The sequence below is a fragment of the Aedes albopictus genome, chromosome 3 (genome assembly GCF_035046485.1).
Source record: "Aedes albopictus strain Foshan chromosome 3, AalbF5, whole genome shotgun sequence".
NCBI lineage: Eukaryota > Metazoa > Arthropoda > Insecta > Diptera > Culicidae > Aedes > Aedes albopictus.
Genome location: NC_085138.1, coordinates 17,521,315 through 17,533,644, shown reverse-complemented (window position 1 = coordinate 17,533,644; position 12,330 = coordinate 17,521,315).

The window sequence follows — 12,330 nt, the reverse complement described above, 5'->3', positions numbered from 1 at the left end:
CAAACATATACCCACACATAAATTGTACTCATTGTACATGTTGTTCTCACGACGCAAAAAGTAACTTGTTTAACAAAATGGGTAAACCTGAGAGGTATATCAATGAATTCTGAAATAAATGAGCTATTTAATTTGCATGCTCGATACCGCCACCTACATGTGGAGCTCCGAATTATAGGTCGATTAACTGTAAGTCGTTGATATATCCTGAAATATATGGCATATACAATGTGCATGCTGACCAATGACATCTACGCATGGCGAATTTCTATAAATTTAACGGCCCATGGTCAATAAGTACTTGGCCTACGCAACAACTTTTCCGAACACTCCATCTTTCTAAGTGATCAGAGTTCCGCGATATATGAGATATATGAAATGTGCGTGCTCAGTAACGCCACCTTTACGTGGAGTTCCAAATCAAACGGTACATCACCTGCAAGTCCTTTACATACCCAACAACTTTGCCGGAGATATCATCTTTCTAGGTTCTCAAGATCCTGATATATGAAGTATAAAATTTGCACGATTAGTTGCGCCATCTATGAGAGAAACTTTCAAACAAATGGCCTACCATTAATAAACACTTGACCCTATAAACTGCTTTGCCAAAGACACCAAATTTCTATGTGGTCAGGATCTTGACATAAATGTGAGCGATTCCAAGCAACAGCATCAAAATTAAGGAAATTTTTTAATTCATGATTTTATATTGAACTGAAACTTTGCACGGTTTTCTGTTCCATCTAAATCACCATTTCTCGATATCAAATTTTTATGTTGAATCACGACTAACTTTTCAAAAGGGTGTATGTGAAAATGGTTCATAAATATTCAAAAACCTGCACAGCAAAAATGGTTCGTTCGATTGCTATGAATTTTTCAGTATAGTTAGATAACTAAATGGTGCTTCCTAAGAAAATATACACTGTGAAAAAAAATCTATTTCAACATGAATAAATATATTTTTTGTCACAAAAACTCAAATAACTCAAAACCCTATCTTTTTACCAACGTATTTTTTTTAGGGCAGACGGTCCCTTGTATAAGCAATCTGTCATAAAAATTTGGTGATGGTAAACTAATAAACAAAAAAGTTTTAACATTTCGAAAATTTCACAATTTTCACATTTGGTAATTTTTTTTCTGTGTAAATTTTTTCGGCCGGAAATCGCAGTTTGATGCTGATTTTATTGTTAATGGCCTTGCGTGAGTTGAATAATTTGTTTGTTTATGTATTATGTATATTATATGTACAGTAATGTTTCGATTTTATCGCGCCCTCCGCGCATCAGTCGTTTATTCATTAATTTGCTGTTATATTTGAGGACAAGTATTTTTCCTCTTCTTCAAGATGAATGATGAAAGCGTTTTTTGCAACGTTAAAAATACTAAAAATGCGAATAGATTTTGAAGAATATTTCAAAGCCTTTTTGAAAAAGGGCGAAATTAAATTGTCTAAACAGATATAGCAGATGGTACGGTGGCATGACTCTCTGCACTTGGCACTTCTGGCAATTTCTCAGTTGTTGTCGTTTTCGAACTTTCTGCGCCCTGCTTTACCGATGATTTACAGATTGCTCGTTAGTCAAAGTTTAGACGGCAGGACGTGCAAATGCGTAATTTTGTATTCAATGTGGACATTTGGGCATAACCAGTCTCTTTCAGTTTATCTATGGTGCTTTCGGTAAGATTTCGTAACTCTTTTGAACATTTTTTTTCCATAAAACGGCCTACAAGAGAGCGTCGAGTTGTAGACCGTTGAGAAAGCGACTACTCATGTTGTTCGTCAGATTATAATAAACAAAATCACTTATAAGTTTTAACTGATTACTTTGGTGTCGTTTGCTTGGCTGAAGAAATATTTTACTATAAATCTTTTATATCCCTAGGGGTAGTAATTTTTTTGCTTTTTCGTAAGCATTGTCATGGTACAGACAAACGAACGTAACACTAGCGAAAATTTCATTGACCATGCCTTTAACGATCATTTGAAATGTTGGTTGTGGCTTTCATAACCAGAAGCGCGCACATCGTTTTTTTTTGCGTTTGACGTTTCACACTTGCACAACGCAGTGTTCCGTGAAACATTTCCACCAGGTGGTGGTAGTGTGAACTGGACGATGGATTTTCATGAAAATTGGTCTAGGTGTTTCGTCTGTTTGTCTGTGGTATGAACCTCTCATGCATTTGTTGTTGTTAAAGTTACTCGCTTTCTTCCGATCATAAAGTCTGTCCTCTAAGTGGTATTTTTTTGCGGATAAACTAGACGTATACGCGCATTTAAAACTTTTATTTTACAGCTTTTGTCTTAAAAATAAGGTTTTGTCCATGATTTTTATTACCAACATGTTTTCAACACTATTAAGAGATTTTTTCACCAGCCACGTACAATAAAAAGTATGACACTATCAATATTTTTGATCACAACACTGGATCGCGTCTCTAATACTTTCTTATAGATACTATAGTAATTATGAATAATCAAATAAAAATATCATGAAAACAACTTGTTAAATTCAGGCGGTAGCCTTTACAATAAAATCAGCATCAAACTATAATTCTCGAAATAATTTACACAGAAATATTTCTTTTTGTTACTAAATGTAAAAATTGTGAAATGTTTGAAATGTCACAACTTTTTTGTTTATTAGTTTATCATCACCAAATTTTTATGGTAGATAGCTAATATAATGGACCGTTTCCCCTAAAAAAATACATTGGTAAAAAGATAGGCTTTTGAGATATTTGAGTTTTTGTGACAAAAATCATATTTTTTTTAATGTAAAAAAAGAAATTTTTTACAGTGTATATTTTTTTGGGAACCACCATTTAGTTATCTAACTTTGCTGCAAAATTCATAACAATCGAACAATCCGTTTTTGCTGTACAGCTTTTAGACTATTTTTGAACCATTTTCGCATACACCCTTTTGAAAAGTTTGTCGAGAGTGAATATGAAGGTTTGATATCGAAAAATGGCGATTTAGATGGAACTGAAAAACTGTGCAAAGTTTCAGATATTTTTGAAATGGTCGTTCAGGATCGACTAACATGACTCAGTGGAATTCCTCATGTGATCATACTCAATACTTACATGCTCACTAGCGCCATCCATGTGTGAAGTTCTGAATCAAACGGACCAGCATCTGTCAGTCCTTGAGCAACTCAACAACTTTGCCGAAGATACCATCATTCTAGGTGATCAGGATCCTGAGATATATTAATATAAAATTTGCATGCTCAGTAGCGCCATCTATATGTGAAATTTTCAAACAAAAGTTCCATAATTAGTAAACACTTTAGCTAATAAACAACTTTGCTGAAGACACCAAAATTCTGTGTGATCAGGATCTTGATAATTCCGAATTAAACGGTCCAGCATCTGTAAGTCCTTGGCCAACCCAACAACTTTATTGAAGACTCCCATATTCTAATAAATCAGGATCAAGCGATACATAAGATCGAATTTGGGGTCCAAATGGACCCCAGGTTTTCGAAATGGACCATCATTTAAGGTTTCCTGTAGTGGGTTAACAAAGTTTATTTTTTATTTCCGTGTTTTCCGTTAATTTTTCCGAGTACGTAACGTAGTTCTTCTGTGTTCCTTTTCACTTTGTCCAACAAATGATAGGCTGGATCGCCGTCAGTTTGGCAGTTGCTCAGATCATCTCGAAGCTACAGCGGTGGTGGTGGTGCGTGCAAATGAGCAGTGGCTTATCTAGTCATGACAAACAGGTGGTACAGGTCACATCGGATGATTCTCTGCTGCCAAACTCGACTCTTTTGTCTATTCTACCTCTTTCGTTGGTGTTGGAGGTAATCATAGTTCCCCACCCTGAGTAATCTGATCAGGTGTCTGTTGAGTAAATTTTGCCTAACCCCCTTATTTCAAACAGTTAATGTTTCAAAATTCAGAATCGATTATTGAGCTATACTTAACACAGAACTTTTTAGAGTGAAATTACTCCTCTGATCAATCCATTCGATTCCAGTCCATCAAACAGCATAAATACATCATGCCCCATGAGTAGCTTCCAGCTGTCACTCTTCGTCTTCCAGTAAACATCTCCGGATGTGCCCTTGGTTCCTCTCCTCGAGAAAACTGTCTCGCAAAACACTCGCACGCTTGTCAACCCTGAACCGTATACTAGACAACAACCTCCATTACGCCCAAGTTGGTGAGAGGAGGACGTGTTTCCTTCTTTCCAAGCAAAAAAGACGGAAATCGATTCAGCACGCGGAAAAGGTTTCAAATGGCAATGGCACTGACTGAGGGCAGAAGAAAAAGTTCCCAGTTTCCGGTGAACTCTGGGCTCCATCAATCGTTGTTGAATTGGTTGGCTGCGATGGGGAAGCAAGGAGTGAGTGGGAACTCAAGCCGAGCAACTTACTTACGTGTTGGCGACCCGTTCCTACCAGCTCGGGGATAATTCGCTGTCATTTCGGAAAGTGGTACAACAGAGAGCTGACCAAATGAGGTGGAAAAGTGAACTAATCTAGGAGACAGTCGGTGACAGCGCGCGCGTTCTATCCGTTGAAACAGGAAGCACTTTTTTCCCTGGACTAGCTCTCTTCAGTGGGTTCGATGATGACTGCTGCTGCTAGGTGGGTGGTGACGAGGGAAATTCATTAGTACGGATTATTTCCGACTGTCGTCGTTCTGCCTCAACTGCAGCAGAAGCAGTAGGGTGAATGACTTTCCACCAGTCAGCAGCGTGGTGGTGGCGGCCCAGCCGATGATGATGGTAAAATGGCTTGGAAATGAGCTGAAAATGAAAAGTTTTCGTTTTTACGTTAATCTACTTGAGCGGATGGGGATTACTGAATGAATGCATATGCCACATGGGATATGGTTGTTTGTGACACTCCGCTTCGATTACGTCGTTTAAGTAGGTTTTAAAGAGCTGCTAATACTTTTGGTGGTGGATCCATGTCTGGAGACTAATTAATGGTAGGATCAGTTGAAAGTACTAAACTTAAGGTGCCTATTTCTGCATTAATTTTCAATGTGTTATGGACGGTTTTAGGCATTCAGAAATGGTATACACATTACTTTACTTACAGTTCATTCTCAAACACTATATATTTATATCAGCAATGAACATCACGAAGCTGCATTTTCCAAGTCAAAATATTTAAAAGACTATGACAAATCACATGCTTTGTCGCTTCCGAAATATGATCGATTGCGCCTCGCTGTTCCAGTCTATTCAGAATGCTCTCAGCACAAAGAACCCCCGCATGCAGGGCACATATACTTACTGTTCGATGGATTCGCAAGAAAATGCATTCTCCCAACAAAAGACCCATCCTATCAAAAGTGTAATTTTTCAACTGTACTATCTACCTCCAAGAAGGAAGAAAAAAACGTAAAACTGAACAAAAAGGACATCGCTTGCATATGTTATTCAGGTTCTGACGACAACGACGACGACGACGACTACTACTGTTGGGTATGGTTTCACATTCGCCCCCCAGAGCAACGATTCTTTTCTATTTAGAAATTTCTACGACAACTCCCACAGACTGTCCTTGCTCCTCCGCTCGTCCTCGTTCAGATTGCTGTTGGGTAAAAGTTGTGGCAGCTTTGCGGTGTGAAGGCGGTGGGAGATCTTTTATTCTTTACTCTCCAACCGGCAAGAAAAATGGCAGAAACAGCAGCACCAGCTGCACAGTTGCATTTCGGGCCAAACCCAAAGGCGAACCAAGATTGCAACTCTCCACCGCCAGCAGTAGTAACTGAAATAAACGACGGAATAAAGATGTTCGCTCGGAAATGTCATACATATTTCGAGCGTAGGGGGGAAAATGTTTCGCATTATGTTTTGCAGAATCTCTGCGATTTGGAACCAGCTGACGGAAAAAAAAGTTTACTTGAAACGCATTACTAAACAGAATTCGACTCACGACGACGGGTAATGTCCATTGGTACATATGCTCTATTTCTTTGGATCGTATCGTACAAATTATAATTCGAAAATGGTTGTCCAAATGATGGTTCATTTGATTGAATTCAGTTGTCCAGTTTAATCGGAAAAAATGGGCTGGGCAGTGGTAGTCCTACCAATTTTCGACACGCCTACCGATACACAGATAACAAGGAAGAAACTACCGATTTTTTAAATTTCCTATCGGAAACTACCAATTTTCCACCTTAAAAATCAGCGATGTTAACTCTTTAAGGCGAATTATATTGTGTTTTCTGTAACTTCCGTTTGAATTTTCCGTGGAATTTTGTTCATAGTTCCTCCCGAAATATATCTTAGAGGATTTCCTCCTTGAATTTTTAGAATATATTTTCTTGGGATAACCGCTAGTCTTTAAAAGAAAAACTTCTTTACTGATATTTACATTTTTGTTTAAGCTCCCATTCCTTAGCAGCTTTATGATTTTCAAATGGCGGAAAGACTTGTTATCTTTGGTGATTGTTCCTGTGATTTTTCTCGAAATTATTTGCGATCTTGTACTTTTTGCCTTTCTCGTACACTAAGTGTACTGGAAAGGCTATATGTTCACTCCAAAAATTACTTTTCGATAGAAGGCCCGGAGTGTCGAGTCACATATACCAATCAACTCAGCTCGACGAATTGAGGTGATGTCTGTGTGTATGTATGTGTGTGTGTATGTATGTGTGTGTGTGTACAAAAAAAACTCACATCACTTTTTGGCAGTAAACCTGAACCGATTTTAATGACCGACGGTTCATTCGACGGGGAATCTGGTCCCATTGTTTCCTATTGAAAATGGTTCGGATCGGTCCAGCCGTTCCGGAGTTATGGTCATTTAGGTGTTCCGGATCGGTACCCCAGGAAGGGCCAGATATGAAAACTCTACAAACCCATCCATGCGACACATCAAACTACGGCATATTCGATAACTTCATGAACGGTAAGCAGAAAAATAGTCTCAGACCATATCTGAACCGGTAGTGTCTCGGAACCGGTTCCGGGTGTCCCGCCGGAAGTGGCCAAACATAAAAGTGCACTAAACCCATGCATGCGGCATATCAAACCGCAGCTATATCGATACCCTAATGAACAGTAAGAAGGAATACATTCTCAGACCATATTGGAACCGGTAGTATTCCGGAACCGGTTTCAGATGTCCCGCTGGAGGTGGACAAGTATAAAAGTTAACCAAACCCATGCATGCGACATATCAAATAGTGGCATTTTTGGCATCCTGATGAAAGGTAAGCAGGAAAATATTCTCAGACCATATTTGAACCGGTTGTGTTCCGGAACCGGTTCCGGGTGTCCCGCCGGAAATGGCCAAATATGAAATTGAGCTAAAACCATGCATGCGACATATCAAACCGCGGCTTTTTCGATAACCTGATGAACAGTATGCAGGAAAGCATTCTCAGAACATATCGGAACCAGTAGTGTTCCGCAACCGGTTCCAGATGTCCCGCCAGAGGTGGCCAAGTTTAAAAGTAAACCAAACCCATACATGCGACATATCAAGTAGTGGCTTTTTTTATATCCTGTTGAACGGCCGAACAAAAAAGTGAACCAAACCCATGCGACAAATCAAATCGTGGATTTTTAGTTTCCGGCCATATTTGGAACAACCGGTAGTATTCCTCACCGTTTAAGGGTACCCCATCGGAAGTGATCAAATGTAAAGGAGAACCAATCCCATAAATAGATGTTTTGGTAACCTGATGAACGGTTAACAAGAGAAACAATTATAGACCACACTTTGGAAAACCAATAATGTGCCGAAACCGGTTCCAGGTGCTCCGCCGGAAGTGGTCAAATGCAGAACGGAACCAAACGCATGCACACCGCGCATTTAATATCGGCTTTTTCGATGACGCGCAGAACGGCAGCAAGAAAAGTCTCAGGGCACATTAAGACTACCGGTAGTGTATCGGAACCACTTTCGAGTGTCTCGCCGGAACTGGCGAAATGCACAAATAAGTGTTTGACAGTACATCAAATAGCAGCTTTTTTGAATACACGATGATCGATTCGTAAGAACATAGCCTCAGACCATATTTTAGACAACCGGTAGTGTCCCGAAACCAGTTCTGGGTGTCACACTGGAAGTGGTCAAATGTAAAAGTGATCTATACCCACCCATGCATGAGATAAATCAAATCGTGTTTTTTTGGGTAACAATGAAATAGTCTTTTTTTTTTGTCTGTATTAACGAGATTTTTAACCCTAGGCTAGTTCATCTCGGGACCCACGTTTTACTTCCCTTCCGAAGGAAGAACCCACTTTTTGTGAGTTTGTCGGGAGTGAGATTCGATCCCAGGTCCTCGGCGTGATAGTCACAATGAAATAGTCTCAGACTATATTTGGGAGGCCCAGTGTGCTCCGGAACCTGTTCCGGTACCGCATCGAAAGTAACCAAATGTACCATTCAACATATTACATCACGGCTTTTTGAATAACCCGAGGAACGTTTAACTAGAAAATAGGCTCACATCACATTACAGACTACCGGTAGGGTTGCACAACCAGCGTTTGGTGCTTCGCCAGAACTACGAAAGTAAATAAAATCAGTGCAAGCGATAAATATGTGTAAGAGAACAAAATCTTACAAATTAAACCCACATACACTACATAGCACTACGGACCACCTGTTCCGGGGGTAAAAGTCCACCAAACAGGTAACCCCAATCCAAGGTGTCAGGCGACCCGTGCTGAGGGATGAATGGTTGAGGGGGTTTAAAACATGCTCGATCTTTAACGGAGCCCGTAGCGTGGGTAGATCGCCTTTTTGGGTTGCGTTGCGGTGATAGATCTACCAAACCGAAATCTAGTGTCGTCCTATTTTTCAATTTTGGGATATGTGTTCTGGTAATTCAAGGAATTATAGTATTTAGTCCTTGCTACTGGTGTTGTGATGACTTCCAGTCTTTGAATAAAAGTAAGTTTACCAACTTTACTTTGCATATAGTTAAAAACCTCACCATCTGAGGCTAAACTCAATGCAAAGGAAATCAAATTGGGATAGGGATCCATGTATGTAGTAACTCTTCGAAGACTGGAAAGTGCTAGTACGCAAGGAACATACTAGAATCCTTATTACTAAACACATGTCCCATTATTGGAATGATATTGCTGCTAATGTTAAAACCCGGGTCCTAAACCTGGGGAGAATTTAGCAGTAAAACTAGGGTGATGCTAGGTTTCCGATGCATGGCCAATATCAGTACTCTTGTTTTGTTTTCTAAGAAAACAAAACAAAAACTGTATCAAAATCGATACTTTATTGCCCCTCAATGGCAATTGAGTAATGCGACATGCACTACACTAAGGATACGGGTAATGTCACAATAGATCTAAAAACTGGTCGCAGTGACAAACCCGAACAGGAATAAAAAAAACCCACATACAAACAGACGTCGCACTATACTCACTACCTATCGTTCTTGTTTTCAACGGTCAATAAGATGTAGCCCACATGTTCAGAAAAACATTTTGTGATCTGTGATTGTGTAAAGAGTTATAGCTTAGCTTGTTAGTCTCTCTCTCTTCTTGGCGTAACGTCCTCACTGGGACAAAGCCTGCTTCTCAGCTTAGTGTTCTATGAGCACTTCCACAGTTTTTAACTGAGAGCTTCCTCTGCCAATGATCATTTTGCATGTGTATATCGTGTGGCAGGCACGAAGATACTCTATGCCCAAGGAAGTCAAGGAAATTTCCTTTACGAAAAGATCCTGGACCGACCGGGAATCGAACCCGTCACCCTCAGCATGGTCATGCTGAATACCCGTGCGTTTACCGCCTCGGCTATATGGGCCCTCAAGCTTGTTAGTATCGTCTTGATATTGATCAGCCTCCAGTGTTAGTGAAGGTGCTCAACAAAGTGCTCAAGCAGTCAACTGAGAAGTCTGATATTTTTCAGCCCTGCTTATACGTTGAACATAACGTCGGACTTTGTGCAATCAATTAGTTTTAAGTCAATTCAAAGATGTCTTTGATAAAATGCTTGCTTTTCTATAAAAATATTCGGATTCAGAAACACTTTGACTTACGTTGTCGGAAAGATTGTGAGAACATGTTCGACGAGAAAGGCACTATCACCACTAGGTGGATTAATTTGGGTTTTTTCAAAATGTTGTGCTCCTAAGCTTGTAAGAATAAACACCTTTTTCATACAACAGTATTTTATTCCGCCCTCCTGCATAAAATAAAATCACCTATATTATTTTTCTAGTCTTTAAAGCACCCAACTAACAATCTTTCATTTAACAGACACCATTATGACGAATTAATTCAGCATAATTTTGAATAACATTTGAATTATTTCCCCGTTCAACATATGTTCGGATTTTGTTCACGCAAATTTGGAGAAGTTGTAAAGCATAGTGTTGTACACCAACTTCAAAGTTTGTTGCGAAAAGCGTTTTACAAATATACAAGAAAACTTTTATTGAGCTTTGGCAAAAAATTCTGAAAATAAATAAAATGCATAATGTTGAACTCTCTCGAGAGTAATTGTTTGCTCTCATGTTAAGAACACCTTTTATCAAATAAGAATTAACATACAAAATTACCTAATTCCAGATTAGGACTCGAGACCTGTGGATTACCAACCGCATGCCTACCTATCTGCGCCATCTTAGAGATGGTGAATTGCAGCACCCAAAGCAAAACATTAACTTCTCATGACTCAATAATGATCACTTCTGAACTTGTGTTCAGCAGTGGTTTTTTTATTCTTAATCACTTACCCTAATTTACAGCTCTTTTGTCCACTGGGGTACTACGTGAGCGATTCCAATTGGACGCTGCACTTCCACTTTGTACAGCCCCTAAATCTATTCTATTCTATTCTTCTTTATTGAACTGGTTGCCTTTGTGCTTCTTTCACTCTTCTACCCTGTCCATGGTAGATTGATGAGCACGATTATGCTGATGTGTGGCTGCTGTTCCTTTCCCAATCCAATTGGGGGTCCAATTATGAGTTGCGGTTCGCCGATATCCAAATTCCGGGTCCGTTAGAGATATATGCTCCGAAGAGGGTCAGGTGCCAGCTGCTCTCGGGGGGAAGGGCAACTGACGAAAAATTGTAAGTGCCGGGGCTGGGTTCGAACCCATGACCATCCGCTTATGAAGCGAACGTGTGGACCACTGCGCCACGAGCCCCGACTTCAGCAGTGGTGAATTAGCACAGAACGTGGCAATCAACTGAACAACGCCTCCCAAACAACCAATTTGCACGTATAATGAAGTTTATGTTCATGATATATGTACTTTTATGCGTTAAAGTTATCTTATGCAGCAAAAGTGCCTTATGGGTACAAAAGTGGAGGCGCTATACGTGCATTGACGGAACAATAATAACGCTATATGACTTGAAGCGATATCTTATGCGATGCACCGCGTGCACTATTGCGACGCAATTTAGCATCTTATGCGATTTAAAAATATTAGAAAAAAAAAACAATTCTATCAGCTCGATATCGAACTAACGATCTCTGGATTGTCGAGCCACACTTCACACACAACAATAAATGCAAAAAATGTTTGAAACAAGCTGATTTATTATCATGATTTTCTAATTCACCTCAGTGTTTCCCGTACAGTTTTCACTGCCCCTCTCTGGCTAGCACCTTTCATTTCATTTATTTAGTTAACATCAAATTCATGATAGTACTGAATCAACAATTTGCCGCCATAATACTCGATTTGCAGCTGCAGCTCTCCAACGTCGGTCACGCCCAACACTCGCCAGATCACGCTCCACCTGGTCCGCCCATCGTGCTCTCTGCGCTCCACGCCTTCTTGTACCAACCGGATGGTTAGCAAACACCAACTTTGCAGGGTTGTTGTCCGGCATTCTTGCAACATGCCCTGCCCATCGTATCCTTCCGGCTTTGGCCACTTTCTGGATGCTGGGTTCGCCGTAAAGTGCAGCGAGCTCGTGGTTCATCCTTCTCCGCCACACACCGTTCTCCTGCACGCCGCCGAAGATCGTCCTTAGCACCCGTCGCTCGAAAACTCCGAGTGCTTGCTGGTCCTCCTCGAGCATCGTCCATGTCTCGTGTCCGTAGAGAACCACCGGTCTTATTAACGTCATGTACATGGTACATTTGGTGCGGGGGTGAATCTTTTTTGACCGCAGTTTCTTCTGGAGCCCATAGTAGGCACGACTTCCACTGATGATGCGCCTTCGTATTTCACGGCTCACGTTATTGTCAGCCGTTAGCAAGGAACCGAGGTAGACGAATTCTTCTACCACCTCGAAAGTATCCCCGTCTATCGTAACATTGCTGCCAAGGCTTGTCCTGTCTCGCTCAGTCCCACCTACCAGCATGTACTTTGTCTTAGCCGCATTCACCACCAGTCCGACCTTTGCTGCTTCA